The sequence below is a fragment of the Crocuta crocuta genome, unplaced genomic scaffold, assembly GCF_008692635.1.
Source record: "Crocuta crocuta isolate KB4526 unplaced genomic scaffold, BGI_CrCroc_1.0 scaffold1, whole genome shotgun sequence".
NCBI lineage: Eukaryota > Metazoa > Chordata > Mammalia > Carnivora > Hyaenidae > Crocuta > Crocuta crocuta.
In genome coordinates, this window is record NW_027527930.1 from 619,929 (window position 1) to 647,435 (window position 27,507).

A 27,507-nucleotide genomic window follows, 5' to 3' on the forward strand; every position below is an offset into this window, starting at 1 on the left:
AAACTTCACCTTCTTCTAGCGTATAATGAATTCATAAATAATAAATAATGACATCAAGATTCAGAACTATTCCAACAGGCCACAGTATCATGGAAAAGCTTGTAAGGGACATTATATAGGGGGTCCTCACATCAGACTCCAAAATTTATTTATTTCACTTGTAGGCTGGATGCAGGCACTTGATGGGATCGATACAGCAATATTTCCACGCATGACAGTATCGGTTTCTGCCATCTCCCACTTGCTCAGCTGGTGCAGGAGGGGAGGAACCAGTGCAGAAGAGGTTGGCTCTTACGCTGAGCAGCTATGCCCACCAGCAGAGTAGGGCTTGGGAATAACATTTTATCTCATTCCCAGTTCTCCGTGGTCTCTGGGCACAGGAGTGATGACCAAGCCACCTCCACCTGGCCCTCACGACACAATTCGGTAGATGGCTAGGAATTTAAATAGGCGAAAAGGAAAATTGAATTGGATTTCTGGAAATGTTTAAGTAGTGACCAATTAGCCATCTAAGTAATGTGTGCCAGAAGGGACTTCTGCATAACTTCTACAAAAGCCCTCAGTGGGACGATGGTATGGAAAGGAAAGTAACTTTGGAATCAGAAGGTCCAGGATCGGGAGGATATGAACGGCTTGTTCCCTACAGGAGTTGCCGGCAGTTGAAAATCACGGAAGCTGCAATCTTAGGTGTCCTTTAGGCTTTGCCATGACAAGAGCAGGAATCTGGGGGTGGGTCAGAGTAGGACCCTCTTTAAACCTGGATGGAAACTATGTTTCCTCCCACATACCAAGTCTAATTGATACCCGGTGGCTGCCGGAGGGAAGTGTTAAAGAAAGCTCCCAAGCTGCACGCCAGCCCTGTGAGCAGGGGCTCTGTAATTGATTAGTGATTGTTTGCATGTATACCTGCCTCTAGCTAATGGCATTACTTGTATTTAGTTTTGTGATATGGAGGATCATGGTTCTAGGAAGTAGCTTTCTGGACAGAACCAAGAACCCCGAGGCACTTTCTAGAAGTATGCATACAGAAAATAGCGCCTGGGAGAAATGCGGAGTAAGAGCCAGGCAGCAATTCAGGACGGAGCTCTACTCTGGCCGGGGTTAGAGCAGGGAGGAAAAGGAATATTTCTGATGGTATCAACAGAACACATATGGTGGATTAGTTAGGAGTAAGCTGTATCCGAGCAAGCCCATTGGTGTTTATAGGCTGAGCCTAGGCACAAGGAGACAGGGACGTTTTTAGGACATGTAGAAACCTGATATCCTGTCAGATAAATGAAGGGATAGTACAAGTCTCACAAGTATATGACAATACTGTTTTTGCACATTTCCGTAAGTATAAAATTTCATTTTTTCTTTGTTTGGAATATATCCTACTAGCAAATACCTTAAACACTAATTTAAGCGTAAAAAAAAAAAAGGTGAATACTCCTATCAGAAGGAAATTCAGATAATCCTTTGATAAGGCAAACGTTAAATGCTACAAGTAGAAGAATTCAGGAGACTTCCACCATAGTGGTCTTAAAAAGCTATCTATATCTCTCTTTTGGATCACTGATGTCCCTAGGCTGAAACACTTACTTCTAAGGACATTTTCCCACATTTTACCAGGACCATCCTAATATTACAAATTCAGAAATATAACAAAAGCCTCTTTTTAGCATCCTAATAAAACTTACATTTGGAAACATGGCCCTCGACTGACAGGAGTCATTGGGTGTGAGAGTTAATAAATAAAGACCTCACCTAAGTGTAATCTGAAGGCTAGATAGGGGAGCCTACCACGTGACATCAAACACAGGAAAAACAGTCGATTACAGAGCACAACAGAAGAATCCTCAACAGAAAAGATGTATATCACATCCCCTACAGGATATGGATCACCCCGGCAATTCAGCCAATGAAAGGCCATCGTGACTCAGAACTCTTGCTCTCCTCTAATGGACTTTTGTTCAAAACAACCTCTTCCAACTTCCCCTTCTTCTCCGTGAAATAATGTTCCTCTCCTTTGTTAGACTTGCCTATGGTTTTGCCATAACTCACATGTCCCAAAGTCCAATCTATTTTGCTAATAAAATAACTGGTGATTTTATTTCTCAGGTTAACAGAGGTTTTTCGTATGTCCTGCAAGGTTACTCTTGAGATTAAGCTCTAATACACTGCCCAAAGTATTAAAACTGTTGTTACCAAGATTTTATCTTTTTTTTTTTCTGTCATGGAGGATTCCAAACATATTTTGCTATTATAGTTCAGTTGTGAATTAAAAAAAAAATAATTGCAGTAATAATAGAAATAAGAGTCATCAAGAAGCATCATATGGCTTTTAATAATCCCATTGATAGCCTGGATTTGATGTCATGGTTTAATGAGTGGTTATTTTTCCCCTGAGAAAATGAGTAATGTCTCTTCTGTTAGAAAGTACTTTTCTGAAACTACTATTTACAGAAAATGTAAAAGCATTCATGAATTGTTAATGAATCAAGTGACTTGTAGCAATAAAAAAGAAAGAAAAATTGAGATAATTAAAAGGTAAAGAAGATAATCTCGTTTCTGGGGAAGCAGGGACACCCAAACAGTTTCTTTTGATGATTCAGGTCATGTTCCCTTCTTAAAGTGACTTCTATTTCTCATTAGCACTTTCTATGAAAAGCAGTGTTTAAGCGCAAGATATAACAAAGTGCCATAGATTTCTAGGGCTTTCTGACATTGGAAGAGACCAGTGGGCATCACTTTACCATTAACTCTATCATTAACATACTCCATTTCCCAGACCAGATGGATGGTGAGAAAGGATGAGGGCAGAACCAAATTATTTCATAAAATGCTTCATCGGCCAACTATTGCATTATAGCTGTGGGAATTTTAAGGAAAATTATACTTCCAAATACTTACAAAATATTTAAAAATATGTAGTAAAAATTATTTAAGAACCATCACTCCTAATCTGAGCAATAATATTACATGTTCTGCATGTTTTTGTAACAAGAGAGTCAAAAAAGTTTAAAGCAAAAATTAGAATGAACAATTAATGAAAGAGGCTTGTAATTATCAATTGAAATTCAGCCATCCTGTTCTGTAATACAACTAACACCAGAAATGGAGGTGTTCTTGTGGTCTCCAGTGTCTCCCTCAGAAGGTTTAGAAATTTCAGGATTCAAGGAACATGAAGACCTCTTCCATTGTTGTTTATGGCTAATCATTTTTAAGAGGAAAAACTAGATTAAAACAAACCAAAATATCTCTCTCCTCTCCATCACTGCCTTATTTCTTTATTTGAGGTCCCGATTGCCAGCACTCATACATTTATCCCTTTAATATATTTGTCCCTCTGACTGCCAAGTCATAAACATGCTTCCATTTGTACATGTAGCTTATTAAAATGCAAGACTCTCTATCTAGAGCCCTGTCCTTTCCTTTCTATATTTCCTCAGAACTTAAAGTTCCATCTCTGCCAGGCTAATGCAGAGTGAATTTTGTTCCTCAACAGACTGAATTTGTTTCTAAGATCATGATAGGCATACCTCGAGGTATTTCAGGTTGGGTTCCAGACCACTGCAATAATGTGAGCATCATGATAAAGTGAGTCAAATGAATTTTTTTGGCTTCCTGGTGCATATTAATGTTATTCTTACACCATACTGCCGCCTAGTATGTATGCAGAAGAATTATGTCTAAGAAACAGTGTATATATACATTAAAATTTTTTTCTTAATCTTTATTTATTTTTGAGGAAGAGAGAGAGAGCATGAGCAGTGTAGGGGCAGAGAGAGAGAGAGGGAGACACAGAATCTGAAGCAGGCTCCAGGCTCTGAGCTAGTTGTCAGCACAGAGCCTGACACGGGGCTCAAACCCACAGACTGTGAGATCATGACCTGAGCCAAAGTCAGATGCTTAACCAACTGAGTTACCCAGGCGCCCCAACAATATACATGCCCTAATTTAAAAATGCATTATTGCTAAAAAATGTTAGCCATCATCTGAGTTTTTAGTGAGTTGTAATCACTGATCACAGATCACCATAACAATTATAACAATAATTTTTTTTTTTTTTAATATTGCAAGAATTACCAAAGTGTGACACAGAGGCACAAAGTGAGCAAATGCTGTTGGGAAAATGGCTTTGATAAACTTGCTCCCAGCAGAGGTGCCACAAACCTTCAATTTATAGAAAAGGCAAGATCTGGGAAGCCAAGAAGACAAAGCGTGCCTGAACTTCGTTGGAGATTTAATTTGAAGGAGGGATGGGTGGAGAAAGGAAAGGAAAATGCTCTATTACATCAGGTGAGAAATTGTATTCGCAGATTTCACAGTAGCTCTTAATATCCACAATTTCCACAGATGGAAATACTACTTTGATTTGTGCATCAAGTCAGACTGTAAGCTTCATTTGCTATGAATTCCAAAGATCATGGATTGCCAATAAGAAAGTGACCTTAAGGCCAATGGTCATAAAAATGTTTTAAAACTAAAATGATTATATAGTGACTTGGGAACCTTCTTCTCTTTAGCTCCTTATCACAGTTCACTTTCCATTATTCCACTGAAACTGCTCTTTTCAAGATCATGAATGATCTTTGTGCAGCCAGATCTAGTGATCATTTCTATTTTTTCTTACTTCACTGAATACTTTGGTTGCACTCAAGGGCTGCTCTTCTGTATGAAATGCTTTCTTTGCTTGGCTTCCAGAATATCGCATTCTCTGTTTTAATCTCACCCTACAGACCAGCGTAGAGTCTCCTGCATTGCCTCTTTCTCTTCTGTCAGACCCCTAACTATGAGAATAATTCTCTATTCTCTCTATCTATATACTTTCCAGGGAGTTGAATCATCTGCTTCTTTGACTTTAAACCCAGCATAAGTGACATTGATTCCTAAAGTAGCTCTAGTCCTAGTTTCTATACAAGATTCCAACTGCCTTCTTGATACCTATACTGATGCCCAATAGATGTCTATCTATGGTTTAATGTATATCAATCAAACTATTAGTATTTTCCCTTAAACTCTATCCTCTCTCAGATTTTTTTCCCTACTAAAATAAACTACAACACCACCCACCCTATTGCTGAAACCAAATATATACGAATTATCATAGATTTACATCTTTTCCACACTCCCCATCCAATTCGGCTTCTACCTTCAAAAGACAAAAATCTATTTATTTTCTCTCCATCTTCACTACCATACCCTCAGCCAAAGCCTCCATCAACTCTTATCTGTAATTCTGAAACAGTCTCTGAAATGTGATCTTTCATTCTCTCTTGCTCTCCTGCAAGTGAACTTCTGCTCAATACAGTCAGCATGGCGTTCGAGACATAAACCAGATTGGATTACTCTTCTTACCAAAGCTCTACAAGTGCTTCCCTCAAGAATTAAAATCAATCAGGGGTACTTCTTCTCTTACAAAACCCTGCAGCACTGTGCCCATCCTCATTTTGCAACAATCTCTCCTTTGCCCACTAGACTGCAACACATTGGCCTTCATGCTGTGTCTCGAGCACATCAAGCTGTTTGCTCTTTTAGGAGGATTGAACCAGCTGTTCCTATAATCTTTTACATTGGTGACTTCCTCTGGACATTCATGTCACTGCTAAAATATCATCTCAAGTGGACTTCCGCTGAACACTCGGAATTTTGGGACCTACCCGGTCTCTCTCTGGTAAATTACCAGCACATCTCCCATCACTGTCGCTATTGCTCATGTCCGCCATTCTCATGGGAACAAAGACCTTCTGCAGCAACTGTACTGCTGTATCCCCAGCACCTGGAATAGGGCCTGGCATTTAGTAGGTAGTCAGATACTATTTTTTGACTAAGTAAGATTAAATTTTAACAAACAAGACAGCATGAATGGCGACTTCCACAGAGGTCTGCTTGTAGACTGCTACAAGCTTTTATCTAATTACAAGCCATTAAAGCACAGACACAAAGGGTCAGCATTTACTTATTTCACTTGCATCATGATCTACTTCAAGTGGGCCTGATTTATAGCTGGGAAAGTTTCCTTCAAAACTGCACCCAGTGTTTACAATAGAGAAAAAGGTCAAGTTTATGGCATTTAGGAGGAAGGGGAGATGAGGGGAGAGGAGGGGAGGGGAGGGAAGGAGACAGTCAGGCTGCCTGGCTAAGGAAGGAAGAAACATTGAAAAGACAGCATGGACTTTAGTTTTGTTTTCTAAACAAGTCTACCTCAATCTTCTACTCTCCTCTTTTCAACTCTTTTCTGCCTTATTAGTGTCTTCTCCCTTCCTTTAGGGGGAGCTCTCATTCACAGGGCCCCCAGATATTTTAGATGTCGTCATATGAGCCCAAGATGAATGGGCAGACCACACCTCTGGACCATCTGTGGGCACTCAGAACATTCCTGGGATGCCTACTCAGAGACCACCTCCCCACGTCTCTGTCCCAGGGTCATCAAATAATTTCTTCTCTGAAGGCTTTCCAGGTTTCTTAGCTCCAGAGGAAAATGGTAAAACTCCTGTACTTAAGCTTCTGGGAGTCAGAATGCTTTAAGCCATTATCACAAACACCTAAAGGGAAGTACTTGAAAAATGAGAGCAAGATTAAAACCTGATGGGGTGAGGAATGAAACAGGAAAAGGGAAGGAGAGGCACCAAGAGAGGAAGGAGGGTGCCAACACAAACCCCACCTCCCTGCCAAATGTCTGCGAGGCACTGAGTGAAGTGAGAGATGCTTCTGCTTCTACCAAGCATTTCTGAAACCAATACTTTCCAGGGGAATACAAACAAAGGTGGGGGGGGGATGAGGNTCATATATATTCATATATACATTCATTGAAACATAATCAAAACCTTCCCGTCTCAATCTGGAAACAGCTTCAGTTCTCTGCAGCTGTTAGTGGCAGCCTATTCTTTACTGGAGCTTGTTTGTGCTGGTAAACTCCCTGGCGACAGAGCAGAGCCTTCTGAGATCATGTGGGAAGGTCAATTTCTAGCACTCTTCCCATATTTTCTGATGCAATCAAGTGTAACAATGTTGTATCCTAGTAAACATGGAAATGGAGCAAAGGAAACATTGCTCTGTCTACCTCTGAAAATAATAGGCGGGATGGGGACTCCGGTTTGAATCCAGACTGCTTAAAAGTCTTTTTGTTTTATACCAGGTCTCTTATATTTTGTTTGCTTATGGATGAAAAAATTAGCAAGAACAGGAGACAGCTATGCAGAATCCATTATGGATTCAGTTGTACAGACTTCAGAATGGACAGGTGCCAAAACAGGCTGAAAACATATCTGATCTTTGGTCATTCCAGCTGCCCTTCCTATGTAGGGAAGGCTGAATTTGATCTCCTGCTATGCAAATGTCTTTCCTTTTCCTGCTGATCTTTCTGGCTGGGCAGCAGAGAGGAAAGACCCTCTTATTATTAAATCACTTACCACTAGCATCCCTGGACATCTATTACCTTATGTGTAAAATAAGATAATTTTATTAAGTAATGCCTAATCTCTTACAAATATGAAACTAAAGAAATAAAGTCTTTTAAACATTTTTAAAGATTTTTACTTAAGTTTGCATTAAGAGCTAAGTACACAGCTTTTGCTTGTTTAAAAAAATAATTGTTATTTTTCCCTATCAGAACACATACTAAATTTTCCTTTTTGTTTTTAAATTGCGGTAAGAATACCTAATAGGAGATCTACCTTTTAACAGACTGTAACACAGTAGGTATCATTATTTACAGGCACAAGGTGGCACAGCCGACCTCTAGAACCTATTCATCTTGCATAACTGAATTTTTACACCTGCAGGTTAGCAACTCATTTCCCCTCCCCCTGGCGACCACCACCATTGTTTGCTGTAAGTTGGATCACACTAAGTATAATGTCCAATTTCATGTATGTTGTCACGTATTATAGGATTCCTTTCTTTTTATTTTTTTTTAAGGCTGAATAATATTCCATTGCAATGTATATCCTACATTTCTTTATCCATTCTTCTACTGATGGACATTAAGTTGTTTCTACATTTTGGCTACTGTGAATAGTACTGCAATGAATATGGGAGTGTGGATATCTTTACAAGATCCTGACTTCAATTCTTTTGGGTAGATTGAGGAGAAAGTGAAACATTTGCTTGGTGCCTTATTCATTAACATGAAATCATAGGCATCAAGAATCATGAGGTTAGCCTTTAACAACAACAACAACAAAAAGGTAAGGCAATGTCTCTAGTAATTTAGAGAAAGACTGATTTTGAGGTATTAAGTGCTTACTTTGAGTCAAGAGTTGAGCTTCGTGATTCACATCTACTGCACCACCTGATTTTTACAGCAACAAGAGGTTTAGGGAAGAGAAACTGAGACTCGGGTTGAGGAACTTCCCAGAGGGCTTACAGATCTTAGCAACCTTCAAACCCTGTAAAGGCATGCTCTAAAAGCTACACTTTTTATAGCATATATTTTCAATGCCACATATTCATAGCCATTTTGCTGAGTTGTCACTAGTGCCACACATGTTGTCAGTACGTGCAAATATCGATATTTCCACTCCTGTTCAAAGAAAAAAAAAATCACTGAGAACAAGTAACCTACAAAAACTAATGTCAGTCTCTTGCAGGAGGAAACAATCCATTTTAATTAAAAAAATTTTTTTAACATTTATTTATTTTTGAGAGAGAGAGAGAGATGGAGCTTGAGTGGGAGAGAGACAGAGAGAGAGGGAGACACTGAATCAGAAGCAGGCTCCAGGCTCTGAGCTGTCAGCACAGAGCCCAACATGGGGTTTGAACTCACAGACTGTGAGATCATGACCTGAGCTGAAGTCAGACACTTAAGCGACTGAGCCACCCAGGCACCCCTAAAACATTGTTGAAGCGTTCATACTGTATTATTAAATAACATTTAATAATAAAATACCAGATTAAGAGATTCTGGTGGGGTTGAGTTATATTTCAAAGAGAGATAAATACAGAAAGATAGATTAAACATGCTTCCTGCATGCATGTACTGCTTGCTCAGTAAAATTTGGAAAAGTTTTGGGTGGAGATAAGAAGGAAGCTTTTGAATGTCAGAGGTAAGGATTGACACTGTGAACTTGATTTTCTCAGCCAAACATGTTACTCAGTCTAGACTTGTGCTTAAGGTAGACTTTTTGAACTAAAGCCCTCTTAGAAGAACACTCTGAGGCTTAAGTCAATATACAATGATTAAATGCCTTGGCATTTTTAAGTATTTTACTAAACATAGGAGATTAAGAAAACCAGGCATCATAAATCTCTTAGTCCTTGGGCTACATAGGGTCTAATAATAGAATTAAGAATCTGAAACATTTTAATCCTTTCAACTGGTGGAAGATGAACTCCTATCACTGGACGACATCCTTTTCCAGTCAGACTGTATGATGGTGCACCTTCCACTTCCTGAAATGAAGACATTTCGAGGCTGCTCTAGGCAGAACTGTATATTTTACAAGACTTTCTCCGGGAGTATCAATGAGACGGAAGACTTTTGTTAAGTGCTCCTATGTTGCTGGTTCTCTTTCAAAGCTATTACGGGAAAGAATCAAAGTAAACACACAGTTTTGGGATTTCATTTGTATACAAGAAGGTAGTTCGGTGTTAGTATTACATGGTGAATCAAAGTGCTATTGGTCACTTTCTTAATTTCTACAGTTTCCTTTTTTTTAATTCCCATTTGGTGAAATGTTCTCAGTAGAGCCTGATAGCAACAAGCCTGATGTGAAATGACGGAAAACAAAGTAATGACTTGTTCTTTAAGAAAGTCTCGTTTGATGGCAACATCATTATAATTTGGAAAATTAAAAGCCTGTAACTTAGACAGAATTGTCTGTGCTGGGGCTAATTCTTCCATAAAGGGATCACTGTGGTCCTCTATTATTACAGGTGTCTAATTCCTATCTCCATGCTTGCCTAAAGCCGAATGGGTGTGAGGGGGGAAGGGATGGTCTCTCATTCATAAGAGTTCAGCCCACCAGGGTGGGCCAATTGTCAAATCACACCTTGTAAGTTTCCTTCTCACCTTTCAGTTACTCCAAACATAAGTGGCTGTGCCCACTTCACCATAGATCACCCTTCCCCACTTCCTACATTTAGAAACTGTCTTTATTTCACAGCGCACACACACAAAATACGAATTGTGCTCTATGCTCACTGTTTGCATAATTTTTTTTTGCTGAAAATCTAAGTTTAAAAAAATGACTGATAATTGCCAAACATCATTTCCTTTGTTTTGACAAGTCAAGGGTGAAATGCAGAACCTCGTTTCCATCGGCAGAGTCAAAATGACCCATAATGGAAGGAAAATGGATTGGGGATAAAATATCATAAGGACAAGTAAAACAGAAATGATAATTAGGTGGGCTGCAGGTTCAAATTAATTCATTGTTCTCGCTAGAGATGTTTATCAAGTTATGATTTTAGTTAAAATGACAGCTACTTAACCAAAATTCCTTATACTTATCCTTCTATACTTTTCGTGAAGAGACTGATGCCAAACCTTTCTGGTCTGGACTATTTCTTCGAACCTTCAAATATAGCCCTAGAGTAGCTGACTTTGGAAGTAACAAAAATAGCATTACCGTCTACCACAAAATAGAATGTTTCTGCTACTAGTCTGGTCCTCTTCTGACCAATCTGACTTGTGCAGGGGAGTATTCAAACTGGGATCTGAAAGGTGGGAAAAGGGATGGGAGATGCTTTTTCCCAATTCCAGAAAACAGATTTCTTCTCCACTCCTGTGAAATACAGCTAAAGAAACAGTGGACTAGCCTGGACAAATGCAGCTGCCTTATGAAAACCTATTTTGATTTTCCAACTGTCATGTGTACCTTACAATATCTTGCCTTAGAAATTCCCCCCAGAGATAGGGCAGGATGGTACAGATTAAAATGAATAAATAAATAAAAGAGAGAAAGAAAGAAGTGGGGAAAAAAGTACAGCCCATGTTTCCTTATTTGTGATATATTACAAAATCACTTCTCAACTCAGTGCCAGGACCATGCTTGGGGCAAAGGGAAGGTTTGTTAGGGCAGGACTCTTCCTCCGACTGAGGTATTCTTTTGTATGGTAGACAAACCTTTCGTTTTAATGACTTTGACAAGAGGTGGGGGAGAGGCGTTCATCATTTCTCACAAAGGTCTCATTGACAAAAGCTTATGATTTTTGTTCGAAAGCACTTCCTACCAAACAGAAAGACTTTGAAGTTTATTCTTTGTTCAGTCATGCTTGTTACGGTCTCTTGAAGAAGAAACAGAAGAAGATGGGGAAAAAAAAAACACCCTACTACCTGTATGGCCAATTGTCTGTACTAAAATTTAAGAACACTTTTGCTTTAAGGATCACAAGTCAAGTATCAAATCCTCCTTCCTAGTTGTTTGTATCCCACCTTTGATTGCTAGAACATAAAGTTACGTACCAGAGGTAGAGTTCTCCTCTGTATATGTACCTTATCCATTCTCTTGGGACTGTGTGTGTGTGAGAGTGTGTAAGTGAATATGTGCGTATATTGGTCCTATCAGCATGGAAATTGTGAGCACAGTTCCATAACTACCATCATTTCATTTTTTAGATCTATGTCTTTTTGATCCTCTAAGTTCATAAAATTTCAAGGGAATGTTTAAAATTAATGCCTCCTGTGATTTCTCACATGTATTGTTTTCTTGTTTTGTTTAGTTTAGTTTTTTTTTTTTTTGCATCATTTTGGACACTGCAACAGGTTTCCAAATCAAATATAAATTAACCTTAATGAAGCCAGCAGTGTCACTTTAAATTGCAAAGGTTTATAGGAAAGGCCTTTTGTTTGTTTCTTTTATTTGTTCTTGGTATAAACTGCTGTAAGCATTTGCAATGTGTCTAAGTCTGGTGACTTCCATCGATGTTTCGCTTTCTTCCTGTCACTAACTCGTGGTCGGCTAACAATTGTTTGTGTCGTTCTATCCACCTGGCCCCCAGCTGTCCACTGGTTTTATGAACCCATGTTGAAAGCTCACAGTGTGGTATTCACAGAATACAAACACCAGTCAAGGAATCAAAAGCGTCCTACGGAAGAAATACAAATGCATGTGTCCTGTTGTGACTGAAGGTGGAAGGCTGTGCGGAGAGTAGACACCCCATGAGCAACTTTATTTCAGACCACAGACATTATAAAATCACTACAGAAGATTTCCTGTAGCTTGACACGCTGTGCCTTCAGCCAAATATACTACATGTATTTTATTTCCTATTAACTTTCCTTTCATATTGAACTTTATATTGTAAACGACCTTCTTTTATTGTTATCCATCAAGGAGCGGTTTCTTGGCATAGAACGAGGGTAAAACATTGCCAAAGACATTTTTTGGCACGAGGCATCAATTAAAATTGATACACCAACCCTAGTAAAGAGAGATTAGAGTGTTTCCCAGCACTGTTTTCTGGATTATTTCAGAACAAAGCAATGGGGGTATATGTGCCATTTCTCTGGAGTGGCTGTCCTGTCCGAAATTATTCTTTTGAAGAAGGCCCTCACATCACCATTATCTGAGGGTTGCATTACCCATGTTTAACATGATTCCTTGTGAAATCGACTGTTTTCTTCATCTCATGCTTTTCATTGTTTCTTTCCTTGTAGCTATCTTTAAAATTTGAAATGCAGATTAAAAGGAAAGTCATGCTATTTTTAAAACAGGTTATAGAAAAAATGCAAAATAAAAGAAAGTGGTAACATTAATAATATGTCTGTTGTTGACAATGACCTCAGAATTCAAATACTAAAATAAGGCTCCTGGGGAAGTGTTAGGAGCATTGAAGGAATGGTCAGATGGAACTTTCTAGAGCAGTTCAAATATCAAGCTGCTTAAATTCATAGCATATAATATCAACTTCAGTCAAGGCTATTGGCTTTGTTGTCATCTGCAATGCATGTTTTCATACCTTAGCACTGTGGAAGCTAGTGTAGCATGGTGGGTTGGCCTGGGCTTTGAAGTTAGAATATCTGAGTATTCCCAGGTTCACCATTTTCTAGTTTAGCCAGCTACATAACTTCTCTGTGTCTTCACTTCATCATCTAGAATCAGGGGCATTAATGGAAACTACCTGATACGAGTCTGGTGAGGATTCAATGGGAAAATGTATACAACGCATACAATGTGAACTATTACTATATTACAGTAGAGAAATCAGTGAATGTTTTCAATGTTAAACTTCCTGAAATTTCTGTTCATTAGAAAATCTCCCTTATCTCAATGGCAATCAAAATTATGCTCTGGGGGCACCTGGATGGCTCAGTTGGTTAAGCGTCTGACTTCAGCTCAAGTCATGTTCTCATGGCTTGTGAGTTCAACCCGCACATGGGGCTCTGTGCTGACAGCTGAGAGCCTGGAGCCTGCTTCAGATTCTGTGTCTCCCTCTCTTCTCTCTCTGCTCCTCCCCTGCTTGCACTCTATCTCATTCTCCCTCAAAAATAAATTTCAACTTAAAAAAAATGCTCTGGAAGTTGAAATTAACTCTTTCTTCTGCCACTATACTAACTGGGGTTCTTTGAGGGATTGCCCCACTGCAAAGCAACTAGACTTCAGAGAAGGCTCACTCTAAAGATATTGATGGCCACACCAAAAGTATGGGCTAGATCTAGAATAGAAAGAAAGGGAAGTAACTCCGAGAGCAAATGCCAAGGGTAGTGCTGCCCTTGAAACATGGAGCTGGAGCCAGCTACAGAAGGAAGAAAGATGAATCTGGAGTTCTGGTGACTGGCTGAGGCACTGCAATTTCACCAAGACTCCTGAATAACAGCACAGCACGTTTTCCTTGGAGGAAAAATATGCAGTTCAGGTCTTTAGGTACACAGAAATTAAGATCTACCCATGAGCTCACATTTGCTATCACCAAGCTCACAAAAAGCCATATCTCTGTGAATGAAATAATAGACACAAACAACAACAGGAGGATTAGCTAAGTAAGCAGGGCCAATAAGAAAAAACGGACTACAGCCCCACTCAGAGGTGGCCCCAAAGGGAAGCAGTCAAGAGAAAGACCATCTAGTGGGCAGAATTTTGGACAGTACACCTGATTATCCACTTTGTGTGAAGAGAAAAAATGGCCTGGAATAAGACTACACCTGGGCTCATGCACAGTGGTACATGGCTTGGCCAATTGGTTAGGGACCTGGGAAGACTGGAAGACTGGAGTCCAGAGTGCTGGGGAAGAGGCATGTGCCTGACCTGATGGGAATGCATGTAGAGTGAGCATCTCTGTATCTCCCGTTCATGTTGAGCAAAGATCAATGCCCACCGCAGAAGGAACAACCAAGTTGACAGAATGATGTAGCCAGCTGACGTCAACAAGCCTCTGACGTTCTTGGACATCTCAGTGCCTAAGCAATGGACCTGTGTAGAGAGTATAACGGCTGAGATGGAGCTAATGCAAAGGCTCAAAGCAAGGGTTGCCTCCCATCAAGGGAGCTGGTGGACGGCTGACCAGCTAGCAATAGACACCGAGGCTGTGGCCCACCCTTGCTTCTAGAGTCCAGTTTCTCCAGTATATCAGCCAACCATTTGGCTACAAGTTGGAAATGGCAATATTTCCTCGTGGCTTGGCTTGACTCAGACTCTGGATATGAGTTTGCATTTTGAATTTTTTTTTTTTTTTTTTGCACATAGTGGGCCAGCCATCACCACCATCCAGATCTCAGAAGAGTGTCTCCTCCATTAGCATGGGATCTCACATGACATTACATTGGACAAAGGAACATGCTTTGCACCAAATACGGTGCGGCAGTGGCCACATATCCACTGGTCCTACCATACACCATACCGTCCAGAAGGTACTGGATTGAAGGAGCACGACCTCTTAAAGATTGAGCTCAGGCACCAGCTTCAAGATGACACCCTATGAAGACAGAGTACCATCCTTCATGATGCAACACACATCTTAAACCAATGTCTCGTACGTGGTGCTGTGCTCCCAGTATGTACGACACATGTACTTGGCAATCAAGAGCAGAAGTAGGAGTGGTCCCATTCACATATCTGGCAACCCATGTGGAGAATGTGTGCTTCCTGTCCCTACAAATTTAGGCACTATGATCTAGATATCCTGGGTTTCAGAAGGGATGCTGTCAGCAGGGGAAATTCCACTAAAATTAAAGCTAAAGCTGTCACATATAATTTTGGAATCTTCATGGCAGTAAACTGTAAGCAGAGAAGGTCATTACCATGAGGAGGTAAAAACACTGCTACACAACAGGGTCAGGGAGAAAGAGGCTGGCTACTGGGACATGGCTTGGTACTCTCATGTCCCGTTTTAATTACACATGGTTAAGTAACACCACCACCACCACCAACAACAACCAAGCTCAAGGGCTCACACATGTCAAGTATGATAATCTGCATCACCCCACTAGGCAAGCCCCCCAGCCTGGCAGAAATGCTGAAGGCGTGGAAAGATGCCTAGAAAAGGCAATGGAGGAAAGAGATGATGAGTATCAGTTACTGCCTGGGGATCAACTGTAACAGCAGGGACTGTAGCTAATCTCACCAACACTTCTTTTTCCAGCACTGCTAAGGCTGTAATGGGGTATGGGGATTTGGGGGGATGAGATGAATTTAAGTCTGATTCATTCCCTTACATGTGCCAAATACTCCATAATCAAGGTAACACACATATTATGTGACCTAACTTACAGATATCTCCATGTTTCAAGGATCACACATCCTTTCAGTGATTTAAAAAAAAAAAAAATATGGAGTTTCTGCTCAAACACAGGAAGTTGTCTTTTACTGAATTTCCCTCTCAAATGTTCTTGATAATCTCTCTAAGAAATGCTTACACATCGCACAAATCAGTCAGTCACCCCCCTGGAGTCAAGCAGCTAGTTTGCACTTTTTAGGTCACTGCTTAGCATTTGAAGCACGGCTTCAATCATGTTAACGCCACTGCCTCTGCAAAACTCTATCTCCGAAGGCTCCACATGCTGCAGGTCATAGAAAACTCTTCTCAACCTGGCATCCACAGTAAGAGGGATTTATCGGCTTCCATACAGGAAGTCCATCCATAGGGAGGGCTTCAGGATTAATGAACGCTCAGTTTGAAAATGTCATCAAGTACATATTTTCTTCTACTGTCTGCCTCTGTCTCCAGGGTGTTAGCTTCCATAGACTCTCTTCCATTCCCACTCCGTATGACCCCGTGATCATGGAAATCTGCCAGGAGCAATAATGCCACATGTTTCCTCATTCTTGTTAAACAAGAAAAAGTGTGTCTGACCCAGCATTCCAAAGAACAGTACTGAGAATCATCCTGACTGGTTGGCTTAAGTTACATGTCTGCTCTAGAATGAACATTTTTGAATCCCCCTGGCCCCCCAATTCTAATGTTGAAACCTAATCCTCACTGGGATGGTCTTTGGAGGTTGGACCTTTGGGAGGTGATTAGTTCACGAAGGTGGAGCCTTCATGAATGGGATTAGTGCCCTTATAGAAGAGACCCTGGAAAGTTCCCTCCCTACATCTACCGTGTGAGAACACAGCAAGAAGATAACCACTAGTGAAGCAGGAAGCAGGCTCTCACCAGACAGTGAATGTGACAAAGTCCTGATCCTGGAGTTCCAGGCTCCAGAACTGTGAGAAACAAATTTCTGGTGTTTATAAGCCACCCAGATTATACTATAAACGCCTGGACCAAGATAATGCCCAACCCTGAACCAATGGCTATGGCCAAGGAATAACATATTCTGATAGGCTGAATCAACTAGGTCCCACCTCTTAAGCTAGGATAGGCTTAGTTTCACCCAAAATGTGCTCGGTTGAGGAGAGGTGAACAAAGATAAATCCAGGAATTGTTAGGAAGTGAAAATGGATTCAATACAGAACTAGCAATGTTTACCAGAAGCACATTTTTCCAACCAAAGACAAGGTGCTCCCCTTAACTCCCCATGGAGCTGAAGGCTAAAAAGGTAACAGGACAGAGAAAATTTACAAATCAAGTAAAACCAAAAAAAATCTTAAAAATGAATTCTAGGTATGACTGTTGCCGGACTTCATAGGGGAGTCTCTACCCCATCAAGTATCCTTTGTTCCAGTTCTTTCTGAACTCTGCTGTACATACATGTCTGTGGTCATCTTGTAAAAATGCTGATTCTGGAGTGAGACCTAAGATTCTGCAATTCTAACAAGTCCTCAGGTGATGTTGAAGATGCTTGTCTGAGGCTCATACTTGGACAGCTTTTCTCCCTGTCTCTTGGTCCACAACCAAAGAGCTAACCCTGATTGCCTCTTCCAAATTTCCTCGAGTCCCATGGAAAGATACACAAGTTCCTAAAATGAAATGCTTGGCAGAATTTCAAGTTCAACTCCAAGAAAGACAAACTTTATGTTAGCATGAGAAGAGTTTAACTCAATGCTGTTTCCAATCTTTCCTTCAGAGAGAAACGATTGTTTTACCCTGGCATGTTCAAAGGAGTCCTTAAAGCAACTTTTCTAAAAACAAAGTTGTCCATTCCCTCAATAATGAATTTAGACTTCTTTTTTTTTTTTTAATTTATTTCTGAGAGAGAGGGAGAGACATCATGAGCAGGGGAGGGTCAGAGAGAGAGGGAGACACAGAATCTGAAACAGGCTCCAGGCTCTGAGCTGGCTGTCAGCACAGAGCCCGACACAGCTTGAACCCATGAACCGTGAGATCATGACCTGAGCTGAAGTCTGATGCTTAACTGACTGAGTCACCCAGGCGCCCCAAATTTAGACTTCTATAGCTAGAAAAACAAAAAAACAAAAATGCTTCTACCATTATAAACTATATAAAAACTTTAATGGAGTGCCTGGGTGGCTCAGTTGATTCAGCATCAAGCTCTTGATTTCAACTCAGGTCATATTCCCACAGTTTGTGAGATCAAGACCCACGTTAGGCTCTTTGCTGGCAGTTTAGGGCCTGCTTGAGATTCTCTCTCTCACTCTCTCTGTCACTCACACTCTCACGCTCTCTCAAAATAAGTAAACAAACATTTTTTAAAAAACCTTGAACACGTTACTTTTCTGCACTCATCAGCTTTCAAAAATCCTGACGTGCTGGATCTAGCCTCAATGAGAAGTTATATGTGTGAGTGTGTGTGCATATACGCATATGCACACCTATATACGTACATATACATATATACACACGTGCACACTTACTAGAACAAATTATGCAACTAGCTCATGACATGTTTACTTCTCTCCTTCCCCTTGCCCCCTTTCTTTTCTGGAAGCTTTGGATAGCTGGCCTGGGATTCCAAATGTATAGTAACATTTCCATTGGAGGATGCATTTCAAATCTAATCAACCAACTTTTCAACTTTAAAACACAATTCATCAGTAGAGAAGACCAACTCACAGAAAGAGAACTTCAGTACAGGCAGAGTGGCAGCCTGCTTTAGTTGGGGTCCGCCAGGAGGACCACTGAGGCATGGTACATGGGATGATAACCAGATTTCCCCAAGGGACGTGAATTGGCAAATAATGTTAGAATCCAGCAATATTAGTTCTTGGTCATTCTATTTATACTACTTATTTAAATCAAGCTTTTTGATATTTGATTCTCTTGAACTCTCAATCATACTTAGTTGGCAACACAGAAAAATGCTTCTGCACGAACCTCAACTTGGGGAGGGAGTGGGTTTCAAAGCTTTCCATTGAATCCAGAGCCTGAAGAAATGCCTTTTCAGGTGCGGATGGCACTTCTTCATTCATGAGTCTCCCATAGTGGTTCTACCTTTGTCTGTAATTAAAGGGCCAGAAGTTAGTTTTATATATAACTCAAGGCAATTGTAAAATATAAGTATATTTCCCCTGTGTTTAAATAAATGGAATAATTTGTCCCATAATCACATTGGTCTCTGTGAGCTCTTGAAGTTTTATTAAGGTGTAACTCGTGAGTCACACTATTACTTGGTTATTAAGCTTGAGTCTCATAGTACTTTTTAAAAATATGAATCCTTACTTTTGTAACTTTGAAGAATGGAAAGTTTTGAAGACATATCACTATGGAAATCATAAGGTCCCGCTATATCCCTCTCGATCTGAGCACAACCTAGGCAGCATCGACCATGTGTTTGACAGAGAGTCAAGAGGCAGATGAAAATGGTGGCCAAGAACATGCACTATGAATCTGGAACATCTGGGTGTAAATCCTGGCTCTGTCACCTATTACCTAGTTGCAGTGTCTTGCTAAATATGCCTAGAATAACTGTAGCTCAGTTTCCTCTGCTGGAAAATAGGAAAAAAATGATAGTACCTTCCTTAGGTATGTTGGTAGAATAAATGAAGAGAAAGCACTCAATAAATGCCAGAGTTTGTTATCACCATGGGCCAGTGGTTCTCAACTGAGGGAGATTTTTATGCCCAGGGGACACCTGGCAATGTTAGGAAACATACTTGATTGTCAGGACCAGAAATGGAGGCTGCTACTGGCATCTAGTGTGCGGAGGCCAGCAATCCTACAAAACACCCTACCATGCCAGGACAACCCCCCTCCCCAATCACTACTGCAAACAAAGAATTATCCAGAACAAAGATCAAGAGCGCCCAAGGTTGTAACACCAGGCCACAGCACAACAATGTGTCTTATACAGTAAAACCCTGGATTGGGTGTAACTTGTTCTGTGAGTGTTCTGTAAGACAGGCAAACATTTCTTTCTTTCTTAAAAATTTTTTTTTAATGTTTATGTTTTAAGAGATAGAAAAAAAGAGAGCATGAGCAGGGGAGGGGCAGAGAGAGAGGGAGAAACAGAATCTGAAGCAAACTCCTGGCTCTGAGCTATCAGCACAGAGCCCCACATGGGGCTTGAATGCACAGATTGTGAGATCATGACCTGAGCCTAAGTCGAATGCTTAACTGACTGACCCAACCAGGTGACCTAAGACTAGCATACGTTTCCAATAAATTTAACTTGATAAAGGATCATTGTGTTGTAATATTAGTACGTGATGCCAAACATCACATGATCACAAATGAGCCAATGGTTCTTCTCTCTCTCTCTCTCTCTGGGGGATTATGGATGATCATCTCCCATGCTCAAATGTTTGGTCAGGCCTCGGTGTTTGGAAGAAGTCAGTGATTTTTCAGAATGATGGAAGATGGCCACAGCTGGCACTAATGTATTTTTGTCACTTCAAAACACCTATGGACAGTCCTTTGCTTTTCCAGACAAGAGTAAGCTTAGAAATGCTTTGCTTCATTCTAGGTTATTGGATAGGTTCCTTGTTAAAGTTGCACAAAAAGAAAAAGATTCCACTGAGCCAATAGATAGCAGTGATTCTGTCAGCAATAGTGAAAGTCGTCCTGCACACAATAACCCTCTTCTCTCTGGTCTACCTCACACCAGCCATGAAGGTTTTCAAAGGTAAGTGCAGGTCAACTTATTTTTGTTTATTTTTTGTATTTCCTTAATATTTTGTATTATATTACAGTACTGTATTTTTATGTGAATATTTTTGGGTTGTGGAACAAATCATTTGAGTTTCCATTATTTATTATGGGGAAATTTGCCTTGATATACAAGCGCTTTGGATTACAAGCATGTTTCCAGAACTAATTATGTTTACAAAACAAGGTTTTACTATATATCAAGTATACATCTTGGAAAGAAGTCACAATAAATTAGTAAAGCACGGGACAACTTCTACTCTTGATCTCTTTCACCTTATCCTCTACACAGTAGGAAGCATAGCTTGCCTATTTTAAGTATAATAGAAAACAGAGCATGTATCCTAAGTGAACAACTCAGAATTTTCACAAAGTAAACACTCCCATGTAACTAACACCCAGATCAAAAGTTAGTGAGTTTGAGCCCCACATCGGGCTCTCATGCACTCAGCACGGAGCTTGCTTCAGCTTCTCTGTCCCCCGCTCTCTCTGCCTCTCCCTCTCTCTTTCTCAAAAATAAATAAGCATTTAAAAATAAAAAAATGTTATAATGGGACTCCAGTTATGACCTTCCCTAAAAATACTCATTTTCCTGACCTGAATTATCATGGAAGATTTTTTGTGCACTTACACTTTGTAAACATGGTATTATACATAGAGTATCTTTTGTGACTGAATTTTTTGCTTGCAGATTGTAGTTCTGAGATGTATCCATATTACGACAGGTATCATTTGTTCACTCTCACTGCTGTGTAGTATTCCATTGCATGAATGCGCCAGAAAGGACTCAACCATTCTACTCTTCAAAAGCATTTTGGAAGCCTTTAGATTGGGATTATTACAAATAGTGCTTGTGTGTACACTCTGATACACATCTTTTGGTATACGCATACATGAATTTCTATTGGGAATATATAGGATAACTTCTTGAAAGTAATAGAAAATCCAGTCACGACTTTCCATTACAGTTCAATAAAGTGGGTACGCTTCCTTGTTCCCTAGGTCTTGAAAGTGTCCCACTCTGGACAGTAAAGATGTCTATGATCCCATACACAGCATCTTGCCTCATCTAGCTACTTAGTTTTTTACTCTTTACCTGCAAGTCCCCCACGGCTCACTCTGCCCAGCCACACTGTTGTCTTTCTGGTTTTCTAAACACGCCACACGTTCTTTAGGACTCAATGCCTGCCATATGCATTCATTCCTCCACTCTGGGAGTAGATGGGATCTCTTGATCTATCAGATCTGAGTTTAAATGTCAGCTCCCTGGAGTGAGCGGCACTATCTGGTCTGGTTATGTATGTTCTTCATGCTCTACCATGCCCTTGCACTTCCTCTGCCTCCACACTCTTCCCTTCATAGTATTTAGCATACTATGCAATTTTTTATTTGTGTGCATGAGTGTTTATTATACTCTTTGAAGGAGGCTATGTGGGGTGAGGGGCAGTAAAGGAAATTACTAAGACTGTGAAGGCTAGAGATAGCCACATACAAATCACAGCTCTTCAGCTTTTTAACTGTGAGATACTGGGCCTGTCATGTAACTTCCCTGTACCTCAGTTTCTATATCTGTAATATGGGGATCATTATTTAATGCCTACCTCATCATGTTGTGAGAGTTAAAATAAAATCTAATAAAAGTTAATACAAGAAAAAAGATGTAGAAGAGTGCCAAGTGAAGACTAAGTGCTGTTTATTTAGAAGGTGCCTATTATTATCCTTATCTAATTCACCAAGGCCACTGTATTACTAAAATGCAAAGGAGGCACCCAAACTTGGCATTCACTGATCAGTAACATCTTCTACTCTCTATTCATAGGGCCCACACTCTATAAGGGACATATCCTGTGATTTTTACTGTCAGGTGGGGGGGGGGCGGAGGATTACANATAAGATTACCTTGAGTCATCTAAAAATATTCATTGACTGCAGTTGGACATGGGAATAAAAATAATGCAGACAGGCAGAAGCCTAAGCATTTATTCACCAACAAAATCTGTTGTTTCTACATGAAAAAAAACATCACTTCTCACCAATTCCTTCAACCACCCCTAGACGGAGTCAAGATCATGTCTCTTGGACTAATGTCGAAAATTCTTCTCCCACTTTCTCCCGACTCATCTATTCTCTGCACAGATTTAAACTTTTAAAATGCAACAAGATATATCACTGCAATGCTCAAACCCTCAGATGACTTTTTTCCATCCAACTCACAATATGGTCAAAGTCTTTGCTAGACCTACCAGATCTGCTTGCGTCTCCCTCTTTGACTTTATCTCTTTCTGCTTTCCCAGCCCCAGGTGTGGAGGGGTGTGGGGGGAGAGGGCATGCTTTGATATTCCACAAACATGCCAACGGTGCTCCCCAGAGGGCTTTGATATTCGCTGTTCCCTATGCTGGGAATAATCCACTCGAGTCCACCTTGCTCAATGGCCTTCTCTCCAGTCAGGTTTCTACTTAACTGTCACCTCCTCGGAGAGGTCTTCCCTGGCCACCCCACCTAAATTAGCACACTTAATCCTGGAGTCCCTGGCCCTTGCTTATTTTTCTTTATCGTGCCTACAACCTGGAAAACTATACACTTATTTGTTTGTCCATCTCCACCTCTAGAATATAAATTCTTTGAGAGTAGGCACTTGATATTATTATCTACTGACCAGAACCTCAGCTGGCACGGAGTCTGTATGGCTTTTAAAAAAATAAAGAGTCATTAATCATGATATTAACCATCGTGATGAACTCACTTGCGCACATGTCTTTATTGGCCTCTAAGCTGGGTGCTTTTATGCATTATCTAATTCGTTTCTACTACTGAATTAGAGACCCTACTATCCCCTTTTTACATATCAAGAAACTAAGAATGAGGAAGGGCAGGCGATTTGCTCCAGTAATACAAGTAGTAACAAGCAGTCTGGGACTTCATTCCCATCATTGCTTGACTCCAGACTCTTCATTATTCCACTCCTATGAAGTCCCAATGATAAACTCCAATTAATTCCATTTTTTTTCCTTAGGACCACTTATAAATGTCAGTGATGAAACAGGAGTAGTTGTAAAAACTTATGTGACCCCATTTTCTCCTTTACTTCAGAGTAAAATTGCTAGTTGCCAAAAGGCAGGCAGTGACTTGAGTTTTCATGTCACAATAATTATCAGAATGAAGGGAATTTGAATGCAGCAGAGAGGGCAAAACCCAGAATTCTCAGCATAAGAGATACTCACTTTCAGAGAGAACCTTGAATTTATCTCCATTTTAATGTCTTTCCACATTTTAAAATATTAGTTGAAAAGGGGGATTTGAGAGGGCAGCAGAGCCAAAGTAAACATTCAACACACTGTTATACTAGAATTTTATTATACTCAAGTTCGCTTTGCTGCTGCCGCTGCTGCTGCTCCCTGTCCAGCGACTGGTGACTCAGTGGTTGTGTCTGAAAAGGAGACAAATAGGATGGAAAAAACTATCCATTTCTCTGTCTGTGTGTGTATTTTAAAAGGCAGAATGGTTTTATCATGCACTTATGATAACAAAGTGGTAAAAAAAAAAAGCTGGTTTAAGTATTGAATTAATTTTTTTATACCACCGCGACACACTTTTTGTTTGTTTGTTTCTGTGCACCAGACATTTATATTTTCATATTGTCATGGAGACTGAATGTGACTCAGATAATTCTGCACATTATTATGGAATAATTTGTCATCTGTGAAGTCATTTTTTTTTTTTTTTAGTGATATATACTGTGGATAGACCAGATTAAAGAAGTGGGCTAGAGAGGGTATATTTATGCCATGTGACAAGTACATACACAAAGCAGGGTGATGTAATAATGTAAGTAATAGAGGTCTGGCAAGTGCCTGGGTGGTAAGCCATGACTATGACCGACTCTCAAAGCTGGGCTGCCCGCTCATGGGGAAATATCTTATTTATGTTTTTCCAAATACACTGGGGTGGTTTAAGATAGGATTCGCTCAAGGCTAATAACTGCTAATCCTCTCTGTCTGCAAGAAATAAAGAGATGCATGCAAGTCCTTAACTTCCTCATCTGTAAATGTGAACTTAGTTGTAATGTAAATTTTCTTCTCTAAAGATGACCTTGGCAAAGCTGATAAAGCAAGCAGCACATCTACCCATCAGCCCACTGAAAAATCTCTGTAGCACAGTCAAAATCCCCATTTTTACCTTCCAGTTTATACCTGGGAGTAAGTAGCATGTTGCGTGAGTGACCTGAGTGGGGTCCATTTTGGGGAAGCATTCTACTTACAAACTTGGATTGAAGTAGCAGAATGCCTTTTGTTTTTCTGGAATTGTTTCTTTCAGACAGGTAGGTTTTATGCTGGAGTAATTTTAGATTTATGGAAAAGCTGAAAATACAGTGCCAAGTGATTTTACCCAGATTCCTTACTATGAAATTTGTCCAAACCAAGAAACTAACATCTGTACCTTACTATTAATTAATCTTAAGTCTTTATTTGGATTTCACCAGTTCTTCCACTCATGTTATCTTGCTGTCTCGGGATCTAATCCAAGGTGCCTCACTGCATTTAATTAATTGCATTTAATTTTTTAAACGAGGGCTAGGCATGGGATAGAGTATAAAGCCCACTGGATTAGACAACCAGATCCAAGCCCATCACCGAGGAGTTGGGTGACCTTGAGCAACATAACATCACTGCTGAGCTTCTAAACTCCCTACAAGCTCATTCTCTGCAAAATGAGAACCAAGCATGCCATGTGTCGGCCAGAAGACAGCAAGGCATCACCTTTTCTTGGCACAGTTCACCTGAAAGATTTTGGGGCTAGTGAGGCACTTCCCAAGAAAAGTAACTAAGGAAGCTCTCCTCAAGGGTCAGTTGTATTTATTGATTTGTTTGTCAGTGTGTTTGTGTGTGTTTGTTTATCAGACTCTACAAAACTGTTGATGCTGCTTGGGAAACCAAGGACAGCTAATCCTTCCCAAGTCTTCAACTCTGAAGGAATCTGCCTTTTGAGCTGAGATTTGAATGGCTTTGACGGGGAAAGCAAAGGGAGGGGATCCTGCTGGAGGAGAGGCCTTGGAGAATGAAGAGTTGGAGCTCCTGCATCCCTCCCTCCATACCCGCCTCCTGCCTGTCCCTGCCCCCAGCTTCTCCCACCTCCCTGCTCCACGCCTTTTCCAGCAGCCAGCTCTGCTCCTGCCTCCTAGCTTCTGCAGGGTCCCTCTCCCTCAGCAGGACACCTATCCTGCAGGCTTGCAAAGGCCAAACAAAACTGGGACGCACAAATATGTAACTGTTTTCCTTAGCTCATGGCATAAATCAAAAAAAAGAAAAAAGAAGAAAAAAGAAAAAAAAGAAAAAGAAAGAAAGAAAAGAAAAAAGAAAGGAAGGGGGAAAAAAAAGAAAAAAAAAATTCTGTTAGCACAGGGCTCAGGAGTGTTTATTTTTTTGCCAGCTGCAACACGCTACCCTCACAGGGAATCACCTAAAACCAGTTATGGATTAGGTTGGAGGGGGATGTCAAACTTAAGCTGCGGGCTTGGCCCCTCTCAATGAATTACGACCTTGTCAAGAACCTATTTTTTTAAAAATCAATGCAGGTTTTCTATCAAATCAAATACCTGCACACTAAATTATATTTTTGGTGCCAGGCTGGCTCTCCAATTTTTTTCCCCTTTGCTAGTTTTTTCCAGCCTCTTCCCCCCCTCCCCCCCCCCCCCCCCCCCACTTAGCATAATACAGACAGTTTTTGTCCATAAAAACAAGCCCTGCATTTGGAGAGAGACAGGGGACTGTCCTTTGTCATCCCACATGTATTCACTACCTCTATTTATAATCTGTCCCAGCTTACAGAAGTGTTCCTACAGACCAACACAGTCAAGAGTTTCCTTTGGGATCATCCATCCGGTAGTGGTGAAGACATCTGCTTTTGAAAGGAAGATTTTTTTTTTTCTTTTTCTTCTTAAAAATTTTTGTGGAAGTGGAAATGGAAGGGGGGTTGGGGAGGATTCTAATACAAGTGTTGAAATAAAGAGTTAAACATTGAAATCACCTTTTAAATACATTTTGGGACTCCTCTTCCCATCATGTGACTTGATAAATGTGAACAAATTTTTCGGAAATCAAAGACATTTTCTTGCTTCCGTCCTCTCTCCCACCTTTCTCCTTCTTTCCATTCTTCCTTTCATTCTTCAGTTATTTCTTTTAAACAGGAAAACAGACTCTTCTGCCCTCAACTCCTGCTCTTCCTGATATTAGAAGTGAGTTTGGGGGAGCATGGGTGGCTCAGTCGGTTAAGCCTCCGACTTTAGCTCAGGTCATGATCTCACGGTTCATGGGTTCGAGCCCCACATCAGGCTCTGTGCTGACAGCACAGAGGGGGAAAAAAAAAAGAAAGAAGTGAGTTTGTCTCTTAAACTGGTACCTTATTGGAGACAACGTTGGAGCAGCAGCTGTCTGCCCCTACAACTCCAAGTGGGGCCAGCAGAGGCCCAAAGGACATCTTCTGAAATTGTGGCAAAGATAACTGTTTAAATAATGGACATGTCTGTGTATGCAAATCCACTTGTGGCAAAGCCACGGAGGCATATACTTCAGTGTTGGCACCAAAGGCGGCCCCTTTACATGGCCCGGAAGTCTTTATTTGGTGGTTTTTCAATTAAATGCCGCATATACTTCAGGGCATATGTAAAGAATCCTCAAATGAATTGCAAACTGTTTCCAATAGCAACGGGGATGGATAAAACACCGACAAGGAAATCCCAACCAGCTGTGTTTGAGTCTTCCGGACCCAAATCAAATAGTTTCTGGTTGGACTCTGGATATTTTTGATAGGCTGTCATGGTGTCAACACTGTCTTCCCTGCACCTCGAAGGGCTGGTTGGCAGGGACTCATACTCTCTCATTTCTCCCCACCTTACTCAGCAGGAAGCTGCTGCCTCAACGTGACTTTTGCTGATGTAGGCATGCTTCAAAGTTCCTCAGTCAGGCAGTCTTGGTTCTGAGAAATTCAAGGTGGAAAGACATACCAAGAATCACACTGGAAAAACAAAGGAAGGTAATCCTTCACAAACTAAAGTCAAGAAGCCAAGACACACAGGTACTTTGTACAGAAGCCCAGGTGAGCTAGGGCCCACGTGCTTGCTCCATCCACACCCCTGCATCCCCCCCCCCCCCCCCCCTTTT